Here is a 15606-nt window from a genome sequence, read left to right on the forward strand (position 1 = left end):
ACGGGAAACACTGCTCATGCATGCAGCACGCATCCCTGCCTGCCTCCCTGTGTTTCTGATGCTAAAGGAGCGAGGGGCTTCAGGGTCTGACCCCGTGGTGGGAGATCGATTCTGTTGGCTGCCTTCAGAGGGCGCCGTCACGCTGGCCACCACAGCAGCTGAGGAGGCAGCATGTGTGTGAAATCCTGAGACTGCATGTTAGCAAGAGTCTTCCTCAATTCACAGAAAGATTTCTTTACAGGAACCACAGAGGAAGACTGTAATGATGAAGATCAGAACTGAGAATGAGAATCCTAAAGGAGCGTTTTAGTCAAAAGTGTTTCCCTGTAGATGCTAAAATACTTTAAAGTGTTCTTCCATCCCATTCAGGCCTCTCACCTGCTCTGACGTCTGTCTTAACGGATGCCATTCTGGAGCAACCTGCTGCTCAGACGACCCTGAATCATCTCATTTTCAGGAAAGATTCAGAAACAGCTGCTCAGTGACAGCAGCGTGCTAAACAAAAAGGTTTGTCAGAAACCACCTGGATCTATTTGCACAAATCCATCAAACCCTGATTTAGTGTCGCTTAGGCCAAACGCTGAGCTGCATTTCCTGTGCAGATAAAGAAGAGGGGCTTTGAGGCTTCATTGTGCTGTTTTAAAGCCAGAGTGTTGTTCTCCACAAGAACAAAGTGTGCTTTATCTCATCACACATCTACCCTCTGACAGGTGTAGGTTGGGTGGTGAAAATGAAAATGGAACGTACCATTGTCATGCGTGTGGTAAGTTTATTGCAAAGTATTTGTAAGGCGAATGGAGGTTAAAAGCACTAATGACGTACAGCTGATGCTGTCGTACGGCGTCCTTCCACCGCACTCTAGTCGTTAGTAAGGTGTGGGTCCTGTCTCCTTACTGACCGCGTACAAATGCCGCACACACGGGGTGTGCACGTCATCTTTAAGCGCACTCAGAACGCCACACAAACTACCCTCTGATTTCCTCATTTCTAACAGTCAGGCAGCAGCAAGGAGCGTGCACGAATCACGTGACCAGCACTAACAGGCTCCTTCAGCAGTTTGCAGGGATGTTTGCAGGCTTTGCAGGATTTGGGGGTTCTAAAAAATGAAAATTCTGTACAACACCCCTATGTCTCTCCTCCCTCCCCCTTTTACCCTTACATGTTTTCAAAGTGTTCACTACAACCTGTCGCCTGCAGCACGCCCCTAGTAAAAATGTACACGATGTACATGAACATTTTCAAAGGGTTCACTTGGCGCTCTACCTGTGTGATCCGTACAGGTTTGACCATTTTTTTCACCTGTATCCACCAATGACAATGTCTCCATTACCTACTGTGGAGTAATAATGTCAAACAGTATCAGATTAATGCACAGACAGTTGCTTTGTCAGCAGAATCCATTGCTTTTGCAAATCCATGGCATCCATGAAGTGAGGCAAACACAACTCACTTTCACAGCCACTGTGACGAGTGAAAACAAACTGCATCCACTGCGGCTCGGTTTAAACACAAGCTGGAGAATCCTCCCTCTGAGCATTTCTGTGCTTCTGACACAGCGGTCCAGCAGAGACACAGTTTGGATGCTGCCGCTGCTGCTGCTGCGTTTAAAGACATTCTGCAGCATCAGACGCAGAAAATTCATCCCCAAAGAAGCTTAACAGAAAAAAGTTATTTGGGAGAAAACTTCTGGTTTTAAAACACTCCAAACTACGATTCTGGATATGAAATCGTGTTAATTATGAACATCTACCATTCTAATGGGAGAAGTGGTTCAAGAACAACTGGAAAAAATGATGCGCATCCGATCAATCTACAACTTTTTGTCACATGTCTGTTTACTTTAAATGCAGAAAAGCAAAGATTTCCATTTTCAGTGTTTTCCCAGAATCCTTTTGTCAAACCGTTGATATGGTTTGTGACTTCTTTTTAAATCCTGGAGGGTCAAACGCGCCTTTCATGAAACATCTCAGCCAGACTCAGAGCCACAGGAGACGTGGAGCGCCTCGGTTAGCAGCAGTCAGAGCTGCATCTCAGTGAAAGCCGAGATGGCTCCTGTCAATACTTGGAGTCTAACGGGATAATCTTAGACCTCCCTCTCGGGAAGCAGTTTAAGCTTCTCCTGAAACAGCAAACGCTCTGAGACGTGAAGCCAGCCATGGTTTAAAAAGGCAGGACGCTGGTTGGCGATCTGAGTCGAGGTCAGATGTGTTTGCCGCCATCTTGTCCTCTGAAGCAGGGAGGCCAGGCCGCAGCGAGCGCGAGCATATGTCCGCTTTCCGTCTGCTGCCGCATTGACATGTGCGCCCGCCTCCCCCTTCAGCCCACCTGCTCGGTCTGAGCGCCATGAGCGGCGCAGTGACAGGATGCGGAGGGAATCTGTGTGCGGATCGAGTCACGGCGCCAACGGATGTCCAGAAAAGCCCAAAACTGTCCGATAACCAAAGTTTTCCGCTCATTTTCTTAATGGCAAATATCAAATTAGGACCAAAATTATCAGCAAGGCCATCAAAAACCCGAAGAATATAAACATTCATACTCAGAATTCAGTTTGCATTTATGGAAACTCCATGAATATGTTTTGCATAAACAGTCAAATTAACATTTAAAGCAGCTTTGCTTCAAAATGATGAAGAGGCAAAAAGAAACCGACTTTAAGAGGCAGAAACAAAAATGGATGATTAGAAAACAAACATTTTCTTTCTTTAAGATGCTCAGATGATTCATTTAAAGTGATGTTTATTAATGGAGCTTCAGCTTTGACAGTTGAGGGGTTTATAGAATATATTAGAGAATCTTTTCCTGCATTTTGTTGATCCGCAGTCGAGGGTTTCGGTTGACGTGAATTAGGTTTGGAGCTGTTGAACATTGCTGGTCGGTTGAGAATTACGCAGTTCAAGCATATTTTACGCACTTTATGCCAAATAATTACAGAAATTGTCTGAATTGGGCATGATTTTTGATGTGAATAAACAAATGTGTGGCTTTCTGACGGACTTGTCCATGTGTACTACCGATGTTTAACTTTTATATCACACATTACATAATTGACGCATGAAATACCATGAATGGCATATATTCAGCTGATTCACGTGTTCCTTGCGTGGTTCATTGGGAAGAAACGTAAAGAGGAAACAGGTCTGTGAGGAACAGAATTCTCGATGTTCATGGGAGAAAACTTGATTTTTTTTCCTCCATTATACAAATAAATTCTGTAAAATTCAATCCTTCCGAATTCTTTCTTACATTCTGGCTTTAGTTGAAGTGTTTCTGTGATGGACGTTACAGAGCAAATCAGCTTTTTGAGGAAATAAAACCTACAGAATCTATGACTATGAAAGCATTTTTAACCTACGGTTGGACGATAAACGCAGACTGTTGGGGTTTCAAACGCCTGAACACATTTTCATCAACTCTGTTCCTCTCGTCCACAGTCACACCTGCAGCGTGAAGGCGTCACCCACACTACTGCTCGCTTTTCCTGTCCGCATTTCCACTTTTCTTAACCAATTATGTCCCAAACGTCAAGATCTGTGTTGCACTAAATGGCGCCACGTTCACGGCGGAAACCTTCACCAGCAAACTGGAGCTGGAAGTGAATCCTATAGCAGCTGTGTGACACTATGGAAACACATCAGTGTTTTTATAAAGGGGGGGGCGAGGATATGAGCTTCACGCTGCAGCAGAGATGCTTTTTAGGAGCAAGCTTCCATGGATGTGAAAATGAAAATGCCTAAAAATAGAAGGGGGGGTGTGAGCCGCTGTGTTTGTGGGTGTGAATCGATTCAGCTAAAGCAATTAAAACACAATATTTCCAACTAAATTAAACAAAAAGCAGGTATGTAGAACATTGTGTTAAAAGCTGCACAAACCCAGTTTTATTGAAGTGATAACTTTTCAGAACCGTTCACTGTTTGGCACAGAGGAAATTCTTTCTACTGACCGAAAAGATCCCAAACTCGCAGTTTCCTGGTGCTGAAACATCCAAACCGCTGCTGTAAAAGGGAAAAGTCTGGACTGAAGATCAGGCTGGAATCCAAACAGGAAGAGGAAATTACAGAAGCGTCTGTGATTGAAGCAGACGTGCATGAGTCACCTGCAGACCGACGGCGTCGTTCGAGGCGCGCTGCTCCCGCTCTGACCTTTCAGAACCGGCTCTGTGGCGGGAGAGCGGCGGCTCCGGTGAAGAGAACATCTCCTGGACGCCGCTCAAGGTCAGACGGAGCCGCGGCGGCTCTCACACCACAGAGCCGGCGTTGGCTCAGCACTTATTCGTCTATCGCCTCTCTCTTCCTCTTTCTTGTGTTTCAGAATCGTCACAAAGACAAAATCTCAGAATCAACTGGGAATGAAAAATCTAAATCTAGAAGTCGTTATAAATTGTTGTTTTGGCTGATTAAACCCCCCCCCCCCATTTCAAAACCACACAACTTTCCGTGCTTCTGTGTTTTATGGGCGGCGTAAACATCTCTGAGGTCCAGCTCTGACCGAGAGACTGGAACTGTTCTGCAGCTTCTGGAGTCCGTTCCGTTTCTCATTTCTAAAAGGCGATTTAAATCATTAATAAACAAAATATTTAGGAAAATGTTTGTCTTGTAACAGAAATGTTCCGTCGTGCACCATTTATTCCTCTCCCTGTTAGCATGTATGTCACATGACTGAAACAATCGATAGTCAAAGGACGGCAAAGGCCACCTAGTGGTTAGTTGGTGAACTAACCTGGCTTTAGTGTTTTGCTTTTTACACTGGCTTCAATCTGGAAGTCGAAGCTTTGCTGTTTTTTTGTGCAACCTGTGGTTTTGAGTTAACTTTCGTGTTTTATGAGATAAAACTCTTAGTTAAAAATTGTAATTGTAACAAAGTCAGTGTTTCACACGTGCCCCCCCCCCTCCAACTGAAATCAGGAAATTCGAAGGGGCTGCAGAAAGTAATGATGGACATGAATGAAGGATACACACTTCTCTAAAGGGGAGGGGGGGGTGTCCACAAACATGTCTGATCTCTGCTCCATGACACGGCAACACTGACTTGTAACGGACACGTGTCATGCATGAGCGAGGGAGGGGTGAGACGCCGTCTGTCCCAGGGAAGGTTCGAAGGACAAACCTGTTGAGATGTGAGCTGCAGCAGGGCAGACAGGACGGGGGGCGGGGGGGGGGGGGGGGGGGCAACCGCTGGAGCCCTGACAGGAGGATGGGGGGGTGTCAGGATACCGCCATGTCTGAACGGGACTGAGAGGACGGCTGGAGCTCCGGCAGCAGAGCGAGGGAGGAGGAAACACAGGGGAGGGAGGGGGTGCGAGGATAAATCCTTACTACATACTGATTACAGCTCACAAGCCCTTCCTGTGACATGGAATGTGGGAGTCAGGATTACAGCGGGCCAGAGACGGCGAGCAACTGTTGACGGTGGACCTGGGAGGGGGGTCCAGGTGGGACAAGAAAGATTAAAAAAAGACCAGCAGGACAACAAGTGTAGCTGAGATAGAAACAAGCAGGAAGGCGCTTTTTGCCCAAGAATCTCCAAACTCTGGCAGCTGACTCACATCTGCCCCCCCCCCCCCCCCCCCCTCCCCACCCAGCCATCTGTCGCCGGACTCCGGCAGCCCCATCCCAGGCTGCTGGATCTTTCCTCAGAATTTGATGGAGCGGCTGCATCCGAGGGGGGGGGGTCACCCGGCAGGATCAGTGACAGATGGGGCGGGAGGTGTGGACCCTCAACGTCGGAGTGATGGGGAGGGCGGCGAGCCGTCTCAGCTCCCACTTCAGATCCTGTTCTGAGGTTTTTTTCCTTCAGGTGCCCTTCTCCAGACAGCAGAGGATCCCCCCCCCCCCCCCCCCCCCCATCAGAAGGAGCAGGCATGCTCCTCCTCAGCGGCTCCTCGCCTGAAAGATCTCCTCTGACGGATCTGTCTCAACTTTAGCTGTGATCTGTGGAGCGGTCCCTCCTGCTCCCCTCCATCCGCTCCTCTTCCTGCTCCCTTTCTTCCCTCCTCCTCTTTTTTTGTGTTACCAGCGAGTGATAATGTGACCTTCTGCCAAAGTGCTGGAAAGCATGCCACCGTCGCAGCGGGCTCCGGTGTTGCTGCCACTGAAATAGACTCAAACAAGTGCAGGGGGAGGAAGACGGGAGGACAAAAGGGAGGACGGGAGAGGGAAGAAGAGGAAACTGCAAGAGGACAGCTGTTGCCCTGCAGAAGGGATGAGTGCTGACGAGCATGAGGATCGCCGACGCAGGTAAGAGCATCACCTTCAGGCGCCTGTGAGGCGTGTGTCTGGGGTCAGAGGACGGCGTTCTGGCCGGAACTGTTGCATCGGCCGCCGGCAGGACGCTCAGAGGAGAACGATGCGTCATCGTAAAGAGTTTGAGAGGCTTTCATGTCCGACCTGAAGCTGCTGACATTGTTGAAGGCTCTGTGAAGGCAGAGCGGCTAGGGTTAGAGTCAGGCGGAGAACAGAAACAGTCTGGAAGATTGAATGCTTTAATGAGGAGAAAAGCCGTTTGCCTCTGAAAGTTTGACAGGTCTTGAAGGGAAAAGTGTCACAGCCGCTGCTTTTCAGCAGATTAATGCCGAGAAGCCGAACGAGATTCAAAAATGATGGAAGGGTTCACAGCGGACGAGTTTTCTTTGATCCTGAACAGGTTTTTTTCTTGTCAGGCTTCGTTGAAGCTTCACATTCAGCTTTTGTGACCCTCAGTAAACATTTGCAGATTGTTTGTGAGGCGGCGGCGATGCCTCTCCTGGTCTAATCCCAAAGTTCACACGTGCATAAACCGAAACGCTCAACCCAGGATGGTTAACATCCCAAAAGCACATGAAGGAGTTCTCGACACGTATGAATTACTCTGACATACGAGACGTTGGAGTTTTAGTGGAAAGGTTTGGGTGCATGTCATGAAATCAGAGCAGAAGCTGCTCTCTGTTGGTCAAAAACTTCCTTCGATGATTCATTTTTTCCACCCCAACGTAGTTTCAATAGTTTTGGTTTTCCCTCTGCTGGAATAAATATAAATGCGGTGAATGGAGTGGGGTGGGGGGGTGCAGCAGTTAGGCAGGTGAAAAATGGCTGTTCATTATGTTATGCCAACCATATCCCGGTCTCAGTAATTGGATCTACGTGTGTGAGAATAATTCCGGCATCCGCAGGGACGGCTGTGTGCGTGACACCGGGGGCCAACTCCACGCAATCCTACTGTAACGCAGGAATCTGCAGCCGGACGTCACAGTCAGGGAGAAGCTAATCAATAACAGCTGATAGATTCACAGATTGCACTTTTTCCCCCCATCCCTTACTCACCTTTCCTCACAAACACAGTCAGGAGGAGGAGGAGGAGGAGAAAAGCTGCTGACTGAAGGCTGAAGCTGAGCCTGAAGCTGCCAGCTTCTACTTTCCAAATCCTTCCAACACGTCTGTGAAATTATTACCGGCTGAAGTTTTCCACATTTAAATCACGGCTGTGACTGTGAGTCGCCAAAACACAAACGCCAGCGGCTTAACGGAGACTCCGGTTCTCCATGTTGGCGCTGAAAAACTCTTCATCCCTAAAAACAGAAGGACGCAAAAACAAACCGGATGTTCCCCTGTGGAAATGAACAAATCTGATTACCATCAATCTGATTATGCAGAGCCAGCTGATAACTGCTTACAGCAGGTCACAAACGTGAGACATTTTCTTATCAGCACATTTTGACATCTACGAAAATAAGAGGGGTTATGGGGGATTGTGGGCGTGGCCTAACAAACCTTGATGAACCTTAATGAAAATGTGTAAACAGATGTTTGTCTGCATCGACTTTTACTCCACGATTCTGCAGAAATAAGGGAGTTTCACAAGAAAAGTCCAAACTTTGGTTTTAACAATTCCCTTCCTGATGCATGAATGCAAAAATCTCGCATCACATTTATTCAAATTTGTCCAAATTTCCAGCGTGAGATCTGTCATTGGTTACAAAGAGCAAAGACTGGAGATCTTCTAGACCTACAGTGTGGACCAACGGGTTCTAGGACTAGTTCCTGCTGAAGATCTCCATAAACAGAGACCACAGATCTTAATTCACCTTAACTTCTGTTTCCACAAAACAACTTCAAATCTGGATGATCCAGTGAAGGTCAAAGCAGAGACGGGAGTAAATAAGTCAAATGACTTTGGCTTCATGATGGTGTGGGGGACCGAGGGGGGGTGATGGGGTCCTGAAGAACCAGCAGGAGAGGCGAGCCGCTCCTCTTCGTCAGTTTGCAGCTGCAGCTCAGACTCCAGCATATTTAAATTCATGCTGCAGCGGCGCTCACACCTCCAGCGCCGACCGTCCCTCTGGAGGAGGAAGGCTGACATGCGTGGAAAGGGGGGCGGAGTCTGTGCACTGAGGTGTCTGACAGACCCAGGTTTAGCATGTAGCTGCTTAATGCTTCATAAATAAACCTAAACTCAACTGAGTCACAGAGATGCTTCCAAAGAAAGACACGACTTTTGGCAGCAGAGACTCTGAGAAGTTGATTTAAAAAAAGCCAAAAGACGAGGAAACGGGGGGGGGTCAATACGTCATCTATAGAGTGAGGAGAGGAAAAATGACAGACACGCTCTGATTCTACTGAGGGAAATGAACCGTTTCAGCTTTTCAACATTCAATCAAGCAAACCTCAAATTTAAAAACATCTTTCAATGTTTCATTTTGTCTAATTGTAACTTGAATGTCCACTTGTCTCAGATTAGAAAGGACAGGACCTTTATGCTTCTACAGAGACAAACATAAAGGTTTCTCTCTGTATTATGTAGAAACATGATAATCTGTCCGATAAATCCAGAGATTACTGATGAATGATCAGGAAAATCCCAGATTTTTAGGAATTTTATTAAAGAGTGAGTTGTCCAACGATGTGACAGATTATAATCCAACTATACCAAAAAAAGAAGGTAAATAAACAATCTGTCAGTAGTTTTACTAAACAAAAGAACGATTTTGGAGAAAGAACTAATCAAATATTGTCTACTAGAAACAGAAAAAAGCTTCAAATTAAGATCAGAAACACAGATTTCTGAAGGAGCTCAATCAAAATGGTCCAAATCTCCACTCTGAGATGTTCACTACTCCACACCAAAATCCCCAGAATCCTCACTTGAATACATAATCCACAGGAATTTTGTGCCACAAAGCAGGGAATCAAACCTGCACCTTCCTAGACGTAATGTCTCCAAAGGAAGGAGCAGGAAGCAAACGCTGAGAAGAAAGTCTGCTGAGGAGCACAAAGTGATTCTATCAAGAGAAAGTTCATTCAGAGGCTGAAGAGTTTCCTACAATCTAGCACTTTCTAGAAGAAGTCCTCCAGAGTCAGAAGCTTTTCTAAACCCTTCAAAACGTCTGGTGGGACGAACAGCTCAAACATGGAAATCTTCCAAAGATTGAGTTTGAAGCTGATCTTTGGCTAAACTGATCGGGATCTGTTGAGTTTTTTTTGTCTGGGAGTAATCTGTAGCTGTAAAGATTGTTTTTATTATTACTTTGTTTTAGCTAACCTAACCTGTAAAATGAGGAGAATATTTTCCTTTAAAGTTATTTGACTTTATTCAACATTTCTTTCATTTCAGGGCTGTGTCACACAGTCGTGCATGTTCATGGCTGAAAACTGGTCATACATACAGAGAAAAATGTTTTACGAATGAACCACGTTAAAACCACAGAACAAGTACAAATAAACCACGCAAAGAACACGTAAACCACTGTAGAACATGAACCGTGCGTGATTATTGTGCTGTTTATATGCAATTCATTAGTGATTCGTGCGTCAATAACGTAATTTCAACGTGATATGTGCGCCGTATGCGTGATATAAAAGTTATGCATCGGTGGTTCATGCATGAAAAGACTGTGAGCCGTGGAACGGTCGTGGAAAATTGACGTATGCACCTTGCAAAAATCACGTACAATTGCTTAAAATGTCTGTAACAAATGCATATAAATGACGTAAAAATACGGATGAACTGTGCAATTTTCAGCTGATCCAAAATTTTAATCCGAATTAACGTAAAGACCCGTCGGCCAAAACCCTCGACGGACATCTGCACACATCGACCAATGAAAACGCAAGAGACACTTATGAATGATGTATATCATGCACGAATCACGAAAGACCAAAAGATACGTAGAAAATGCACAAAATGTGCGAAGCAGCTGTGTGACACGGACTTGAGCTTCAACCTTTTATTTCCATCCACTTTCCTGCTCAGAGGTTTTTGTCGTGGAAGTCACCTGACCCTGGAGTCGCTTCTCTCGACTGTTTAAGTTTTCATTTACGAGTTTAGATTCCTTTCTGAGGGAATTCAAGAGAACTAGAAAAAAGCTGCTTTTCCAGAAGAAACTGCAGAGTTGAATGATGTATTTCTGAATGAAAATGAAACTTAAAGGAGAATAATTGGCACAAAAAAAAAAAAGAAATGATCAAAGTTCACCATAAATAAAGTCAAAACAGCACAATAACAGAAAAAGATATGTTTGGGAAAAATGCCAGCGCCGGGTATCGAACCAGCGAGCTTCTGCACCAAGGATTCCCCATATATTTCAATGGAGGATAAAATCCTGGAATATCTGGAAAAGTTCAAGGATTTGAAGGCAAGGCAAGGCAAGGCAAGTTTATTTGTATAGCACAATTCGTACACAAAGTAATTCAAGGTGCTTCACAAAACAGAAAAATGCATTAAAATCACAATACATCATAGAAATAATCAACATAAAATTTACTTAAAAAAAAAAAAAAAAAAAAAAAGATTTAAAAAGAAAGGAAGGAAAGAAAAGTACAGATAGGACCTTTCAGTCATATACACGGCTAAACAGAAATGTTTTAAGTCTAGATTTGAACATGAACACAGAAGAGGCCTGTCTTACGCCTTCAGGGAGGCTGTTCCAGATTTTAGCTGCAGAATATTGAAACGCTGATTCCCCTTGTTTAGTTCTGACTCTGGGAATCAACAGGAGGCCGGTCCCTGAGGTCCTCAGAGTACGAGATGGTTCATATGGCACTAACATGTCAGAGATGTACTTTGGTGCTCGGCCATGGAGAGACTTGTACACAAGCAGAGCTGCTTTGAAGTCTATTCTTTGAGGTACAGGGAGCCAGAAGCTGGAAAAAGCTGAAAGAGCTGAACATTTGAATAGTTGAATGGTTGAAATAGATGACAAATGAAATAGATGACAAATTGTAGGAGTTAAGTGGCAAAAAATGGAGGAAAACACTTTAAAAAAGAAACAGGAAAACAATGGGTTAAATGCTTTAAAGGCATTCGACCCATTAACATGAAGTTGGCTCACAGTCCCAACTAAGCATCAGGTGCGTCGTCTGAGCTGCAGAACTGGAGATTAAACCTAAAACTCTGACGTCTGGATGCTTCTCTGAGAACAAAATCGTTTTTAAACTTTGTTTCATGAAAACTTAGAGACTTTCAGACAGAGTCTGCGTCAAAAACATCGTTTGGTTTCATTTTCCAGCTGTGACTCAAACATGCAGCTGGATCATATAGGGCTGAAGGCCTGAGCGCGATGTAAAGCCCGCAGACACATACAGAAGACAGATTAAGAACAAAGTGGTATGCTCATATGTGGATTAGAGCATGTGTGTGTGTGTACATGAGTGTGCATGTCAGAGGTCGGCTGCATGTGTGGGCCGGCTGCTGACAGCTGGTTGGGTGGGGGTGGGAGTGGGTGGGTGGTGCTCACGGTTTTAGCTTAGTCAGGGTCTTATCTGCGCTTTACGTTCAGCTGCACACGCGCCCGCCAACCCGCCCGCCGTCCGGACCGTCGAGGCTCACGGTCAGGTCAGGCGGCCCGGGTTGCAGCAAAACCCCCATCAGGATTCGGGGCAGATGGTTGACGGCCCCCAAAGTCCTCAGTCGTCTGTTCTGATGGAACTGAAAACCCAGGAACTAAAATTCATCCATTCATTTCTAACCCATTTCTGGGTTTGGGCCGTACAGACTGCATCTCAGAAAGGCTCCCCCACTGTCTTACTGCCTCTCACACCCCCAAGCTAACAGTAGCGGCGAACAAAAGCGCCAAGACATATCGACGCCATGCATCCGTCCAGTTCTGATCCAGATTCCAGGTCAGACGAGGAAAGCAAAGACGTTCACGGATCTGTGTGTCTGCAGGTGGATGATCAGAATGGAGCCAGGAGCTTTTGGCCCATTTTCTTTGTCACCAATACGATCTTTTTCAAGCAGAATCTTTTCCTCTGCTCCTGATTCACAACGATTTGAATGAAGAAATGCTGAGGAATGCAGTTTTGAGCGTAATTTTCTTTATAAATGCAGAAAAATGCTACAAGAAGATGTTAAAAACACCAAAAACATGACTTTCATCGGAGTGGCTCTTTGAGGGAGGTGACGACCAACGTAACCGTCTCTTGTCGACGTGGACAAGTAGGAGTTTCCCTCCTGGTTCTGGATGTTTGCGCTCCACCTACTGTCCCACAGCTATGTGACCATAAAAGCGGGTCCCAAATCTCCGCCCAGCCTTAGAAATCCTGTGGGATGCATCAAACGCCTTTGCCAAGTCAATCGCAACACAAGATGAACATCTCACCAGGTCAGCTCCCACATTTAGGTGTTAGTGCCAACATCCCACACCATCATAGCACCACCGCCATCCAAAACGGTTCATTTCTCCCACTATTTAGTTGCTCAGATTGTCTAATATACAAAAAACAAATCAAAATGAAATTTTTTGATATTTTTGGTACTTAATAGCAGCAAGTTTAAAAAATACGAATTCATCTGTGAAAAATCAGCATGATGAATAAATGTGTTTCTTGGCAGAAAGAGGCGAGCAGACAAGGTTTCAATCAGAGTAAATGATAAACAAGGCAGTGATAAAAAAAACCTGAATGTTTTTTTAAGAATCAATAAACGAGTCAGATGATTTGTGTCTCCGGCTCCTTTTAGCAGACCACAATAAAGCCTGACTGGCTGGAAGGGAAATGTAAAGGCGAGATGTCGGCTGACAGCGTAAATGAGGATCCCACACTTCTGCTTCTGCCCTAAATCCAAACATCACAGCAGCCTCTGCGTGCGACATGAAGACTCCTCTCACATGTTGATGAAGGAGCTTTAGCTGGAGCCCTGGACGGGTTTTCAAAGACAGAAGTGCAATAAAGCAGGAGCAGATAGCTCCAGGTCCTCTGTGGCATTTAAAACCTGCTCATCAGGGCTCCGCTCATACACATCCAATAAATCCAGCTGCCCAGTTCAGCTCCAGCCTTCCTGAATAATATAATCCTTTAATGCACAGAAATATCATCGGAGGCCTGAACGCTCCTTTCATTTATTCCCACCGCAGCATGAGAATATTTATGTGAGACCCCTTTTGGCTTCATCTCCTCTCCAAGGTCATCAGACACATCGGTAAAGATGGAGGATTTATTGAGATCTCACATGGCTGATGGCACGTCAGCAACGTTCATGCCTTAAATATGCCTGCAGCCCTCCAGCACAAGTGTGTGACATCTGACTGAGCGCGCTCCACGGCGCTGTGTCTCCAGGGGTCAGCAGAGACGGATAAATCATTGTGGTTTTTACTGTGGGCGCAGCTCGGCTCGACGCGCCGCCAGACGTGGACTCGGTCCTACACGGTTTCTCACGGCGGACTTCCATCCGTCATTCTCATCACAGAGCCGTGAATCATTGGACAGGTTTAAGGACATGGTGGGGGTGGGGGTGGGGGGGCTTCACCAGGTTTTAAGAGCCAAACGTTACAGGAATTCTGATCTGAAGTGTGGATCCTGGCGGATGTCTCCAAGGACGTTTTGTCGCTTTGCTTTCAGTTTCTGAGAGAATCAAGAAACTTTTAGAACCAGAGAAAAATGGAAACCCCATCAATCTATTGTCTGGTGATTTGACCGTAGAGATCATCTCTTTTCAAATTTAGGAAAACTCTGACAAAGATGGTTGTAGTCATTACTGTTCTGTTGGACCAATCAGATGACTAGAATTTAGCTGACGTCCAACAGTCACTGCGTACATTTTGCACATTTTCTTCAAATGAAATGTTGGTCTTTGGTGATTCCTGCGTGATTGACGTCATTCATAAGTGCTTCTTACGTTCGTCGATGTCTGCAGATGTCCGTGGGGGGTTTCGGACGACCGGTCTTTCCGTTAATTTGGTTTTGAGTTGTTTAAAAATTTCAGTCAGTTTGGAATTAAGCCTTTTTTCTTTTACACAGCTTAGTCGTAATTATTATGCAAATCTTCTCAGTTGTGTGATTTTTGTGAGATGACTGTTCCTCTAAGTCTAACAGACTTTTCACGCGCGGTTCATGTTCTACGTAGGTCGAAGCGTTCTTTTTGTGGTTTATTGGGTTTTAACGTGGTTCATTGGTAAAGACCACAACCCTTCTCACTTTTTCAACGTAGATTATGTCTGACCACTTTTCATCCGTGCAATGTGCGCAAAACGTAGGCGTTGGCTGTGCCACACGGCCTTTAGCGGCTGATTGTACAAAAAAGTTGAAGGGAGCTTTAATCCTGGTTTTCCTTGGTCAGAGAGGACATCAAAATGATTCCAGCCTGAACATTTCAGCAGCAGACACTTTCCAAAGACCTGGATGACCATCAGCTCGCTCAAATGTCACCTGAAAACATCAAAGTCATCGGACAAAGGCAACAGTTCAGATAAATCCCCTAAACATCACATATGAAAAAAGAAAACTAAGCTTGAAGCGGTATTCCTTTATTCAAAGCGTATTGAATCAGGAGCAGATGAAAAAATGACGTTTGATAAAGCGTGACGGTGTAACGTAGAAGCCGCTACAACAAGCAGGAAGCTCTCTGCTCCGCTCCATTCTGATCATCCACCTGCAGACAAACAGATCCATGAACGTTTTCCTGGTCAGAGCTGGATGACCATCAGCTGGTTGTGTGTGTGGTTGTTGATGTGAGTAGCATGAACGGAGTGGGACTCCCTCTGATCATCCGTTCTCAAAGCGTTCCAGATGGTCGTTTACTCATCACGATGCCGTTTTTAGCAAAAATCAAAAAACCTGTGTTGTTTTTCTTGGACATCGTTCCTGCAGAGCGGCAGGAGTTCATCAGAAATTCACCTACGAATTGTGGACGGGACTGTTTTGGTATTTTGAGCTGAATTTTCTGTCCTCAATTATCAGAAAAAGAAGACGTTAAAAACACCAAAAACCCCATTTTCATCAGAGTGGGTCTTTAATCGTCCTTCAGCCATCAGATCTTTTCACAGAAGAACTTTTACTAGTTTGTCAGCGGTAGATTTCTGTCGCTGAAGAGTCTGTTTACATTAGAAAAGCTCTGGTTTATTGTTTCTGCTTTTTTAAACAAAGGAACTGATGCAAATGATGGAGAAGGTAAAAACATTTCTGATTTCAGTCAAAATTATTTTATGAAGTCAAACAAAGTCATCGCTTAGACACCATTAGACTAAAGGTTCTGCACAAACAAGTCAGTCGAAGCTCAAATAAAGAAAGGGCTGCTCTGGTCCTGTTGGTTCCAGGTTCACTTCATTCCCAACACATTCCAAAGGTCAGGTGAGGATAACAGGGATGACAGAGATGCAGCTTTATTTATGATCTGGATTAAGTGCAGCGGGTTTAATCTGAT

The 15606-nt window shown here is 45.2% G+C and overlaps 1 protein-coding gene across 1 annotated transcript in view; it reads left to right on the top strand.

Annotated features, from left to right (window-relative positions):
* Positions 1-6059: 6059 nt before the first annotated feature.
* Positions 6060-15606, top strand: part of grin2ca (glutamate receptor, ionotropic, N-methyl D-aspartate 2Ca) — a 59016-nt gene continuing 49469 nt past the window's right edge. Inside the window, exon 1 of the mRNA XM_023957264.2 lies at positions 6060-6233. The gene's annotated coding sequence lies outside the window, so the exon portion shown is untranslated. The remainder of the gene's footprint in view (positions 6234-15606) is intronic.

The sequence above is a fragment of the Oryzias latipes genome, chromosome 8 (assembly GCF_053564925.1).
Source record: "Oryzias latipes strain Hd-rR chromosome 8, Olatipes_Hd-rR_3.1".
Lineage (NCBI taxonomy): Eukaryota > Metazoa > Chordata > Actinopteri > Beloniformes > Adrianichthyidae > Oryzias > Oryzias latipes.